At 40.0% G+C, this 3,660-nt stretch overlaps 1 pseudogene across 1 annotated transcript; it reads right to left on the bottom strand.

The window, feature by feature from the left end:
- Positions 1-502: 502 nt before the first annotated feature.
- Positions 503-2,039, bottom strand: LOC103640172 (ADP-ribosylation factor GTPase-activating protein pseudogene; annotated as a pseudogene). Its single transcript, NR_161349.1, has 4 exons — positions 1,951-2,039; positions 1,655-1,847; positions 875-1,446; positions 503-771 (listed from the first exon to the last, which is right to left on the bottom strand). The product of NR_161349.1 is annotated as an ADP-ribosylation factor GTPase-activating protein pseudogene (transcript).
- Between the last annotated feature and the right edge of the window lie 1,621 nt (positions 2,040-3,660).

Here is a 3,660-nt window from a genome sequence, read left to right as displayed (position 1 = left end):
TTACACCAGAAGTTATCTAGAAAGGGTTGTGCTGAATCTGCTATTGTAGAGCGTCTTAAGACAGACATTATTCTAGCTGTGAAGTTTAAAAAGGTCTAAAAATTTTGCAGTTACGAAGGGAATATCTAATTCAAAATTTGTCGAGCTTAAGTTTCTTCTTCAAATCCATTGTCGGTGGCTTGAAAAGGTAACTTAGTTATGCTTGACTACACTAATCACTGGAGGGTTCAATTTAATTGGGATTTACTTTTAGTAGTTTGTTGCTAAAATTTTATGATAAATGGAGAACCTTTATAAATAAACTATGTAAAAGGGAATTGCATACCTCATGATACTCAGACTCAAATTTAGACAGCTCAGAACATTTTGCATCAACCACTCTGATTACTTACTTTCCCTCTTCTAATACTCGACATTTTAAAGAGTTAGATCCTTCATTCCCTCGCTCTCTGTTTGATCATACTGTTAGCAGCCTTTCCACTGTCATAATTAGGCATCGAGTGCTCAGGAAACTGAAATGCTCCTCATTGTGGCACCATTCTGTGCTGCTGCTAGAGTCAACCCAGGATTTTGATAGCCAAGATTTGTCCAGTTTTGGAAAGGCAAGGTTCCAAGAGGGGGATTAGAAACGTTAGTGTTTAGTTGATTGGCATTCCCTGGAACTATTTGTGGTGAATTTCCAGCTTTAAGAGCAGCCATTAGAAGAGCTTGCTGCTGAGACATAAACGCCAGCTGCTGCTGTTGGACAGCAAATGGTGATGCCATATCGGACTGCAAAACATAGCTATTTCTTAGATAGACCATAGATGTGCCCTTTCTTTTATATAGAACCATTTTTCACGATTTTTTTTTTCAAAGGAGTGCTGGTGCTCACCTTCTCAAACAAACTCATGATATCATTCTTTGCATTTTCTTGGGAAACAACTGGAGCTGAGGATAACGACACAGCTGGCGAATCTTTAAATAAGTCTTCTATTCCAGATGTAGACTGGGTCTTGCTTTCTGCTGGTTTGGCAGAATCTTTTTCCTCGGAGCTAGGTACTGGTTGTGCAGCTGAACAGTTTTGATATTCCATGAGCAACAGTACAAAAAAGTGACATGGAAATCCATAAATATCATACTAAGATCCAACAAAGTAAGAAAGGCACAATAAAATGAACACATAAATAGAACAGTTCATCAGTCGAATAGTCACAAGAACTTACACTGGAAGCCATCCCAGGCATTATCGTCGTTTGGAGATGACTCTGGCTCTTTCTCTATTGTTCCATCCATTGATAACATGTTAAAGAGATCAGTAGCATAATCAACTTTAGGAGGCGGCGCAACTGATGGCTTCTCAACTTTAGGGGGTGTTGCCTCAACTTTGGCAGGAGATTTTTGTGGCTGAGGAGGTGAAACCACCTTAGGAACTGGTGGTTCTACCTTTGGGGGCTGAGGTGATGCCTGCTTCCCATGCAATCATGCCAGATTAGAAAGGATTACATTGTTGTGTTAAAATAATTGGAATTAAGATTTCTGCAATGTGGATTACTTAGCCTGACTTAAGAACAAGAGCTAAATATTCAAAAGAGTCCTGTCTGAATACACATCTGCCAGTTTCACATTGACAAATTGACTGTTGTTTAGGAAAGCTTTGGTAGCAAAGGATTACCTGAGAGGGTATCCTTGAAGCTACAGGTGCAACTTTGCTCGGAAGAGCTGGTGAAGCATGGTTTTGCTCAAATGAAGATCTATGATGTCCACTCCAATTAGCACTAGCTGGAGACTCTTGGCTCTTCTCATCTCGAACACCGGAGGAAAGTCGCAATGTTCCATTCCTTGGTACCCATCTCTTGTCCTCATATCTACATTTCAGGCATAATATATTACGTGTAGATATTAGTGTTTGAAGAGTAGGAGGATAAGAATGACATATTCAAGGTACTGAAAGATCTGGGAAAATCATACTTTGCACGGATGAAATTCTCTATCCCAACCCTATCATATTTAGGAGGCAGCTCTGCTTCCCAATGGCTATTTGCTTTTTCGTTTCCCATTGCTGCAAGAAGATTAATACAACCATCATGAGGAATGCCATCGTGGCTTTATACAACTAAAAACGTCCTTCAAGTTTCCCATTGCTGCAAGGAGGGCACTTTTTGATTCGTGATGGTCTCGGATGAAAATCTCGGGCTGAGAAGAATGAACGATATATGCAAAAGCTCACAAGGAGCAGGCTGAGAGAGATGTAAGTACATATGCTTTTCATATCCATATCAACTTGATTATGCTTGCTTTAGTCCATGTCAACACTCAAAACAGTCTACACTCTGGTGTTCATTTCAGAGATGAAATAGACCAAGTAGTCTACACTCTGGTGTTCATTTCAGAGATGAAATAGACCAAGTAACAACTCACCTTTGATTATAGCATATCTCACCAACATTTGTTATTATCTAAAATTGTTTTCAGCTTTCATATCTCACCACATTTTCAGTCCGTGATTACAGCATGCCTTGGTCCTTTAACTACACTTGCTTGGATGCTAACAACCCACTTGTTTGTTTGGACATTGTGAATTACAGAGAATTGGAGACACTTTAGACTTCGAAATTAAGAGGTGGTCTACTGGAAAACAGGGCAACTTGCGCGCTTTGTTATCAACTTTACAATATGTGAGTTGATGATACTTTTGGTACTGGAGAATGAAGCTAAACTGCATGTGGTTTCTACCTATGGCTCTGCTGCTGCGCTCTTGTAGATTCGTCTGAGTGACAAGAAGGTAGATTACCAAATCCAGAAGCTCACCAATGCGGCTGACAATGCCACTGCTCGAGAGAAATCAGGAAATGCAGAGGCGAATGGGAAGGATGGGCATTCGGATGAGGAAGACCTCCTGAAGTATAGGCCAAACCCAGATATGATGGACACAGACTGGTCCTGATGGTCAGGTGATGCTTTTCACTTCCTTAATGATTCTATACACTTGTTACATCGCTAAACAGATGCCAGATGCTTCCTTTTGTGCATTCACAAACACCGTACATGAACATTACTTTGTGAAATGACTACAATAATTAATAACTTGTCCGCACTTGCAATATTGGAACATATCAGTTGGTTTAGCGCAAATATCAATAAGTTCTCATATTTGTGTTCGTTCAACTTCTCATCCACCAATCACCAATGTGGTATACCTTATAGTGGTCGTTAGAAAAATATACTATGCATAATATTCTAGGTTATTTTTCTGTAATTGTAATTAGAACTTAGGCACATAAGGCTAGCCTATGAACCTGCAATTGAAGGTTTTTGCATTCTGTAAGCTTGAAACCCTTTTTGGGCTATCCCACATTCAACGTAGGCATATTGTGGTGCAGTTCAGTGATTAGTTGATATCGAATGGCATATCTGAGATTGGCTTATCTTTCCATTATCTTTTCTAAACTGATACGTTCACTGCAGAACATAAGGAAGACAACTTTTGTGCTTCACAAGTTGTCTATGGCCAAGGCTAAGCGATACCTTGAGGATATTATTGCTCACAGGCAGTCAATTGTCTTCCGGAGATACTGTGGTGTTGTTGGTCGCACCACACAACCATAGTCTCGACATTCCAATGGTTAGGGCCACTGGTCTGTTAAACAGCTAGGTTCATTTTGGACTTACTGAAGAATG

The sequence above is a fragment of the Zea mays genome, chromosome 9 (assembly GCF_902167145.1).
Source record: "Zea mays cultivar B73 chromosome 9, Zm-B73-REFERENCE-NAM-5.0, whole genome shotgun sequence".
In the NCBI taxonomy this organism is placed as follows: Eukaryota; Viridiplantae; Streptophyta; class Magnoliopsida; order Poales; family Poaceae; genus Zea; species Zea mays.
Note: the sequence above shows the minus strand (reverse complement) of the source record. Positions and strands in the feature narration are given on the sequence as shown.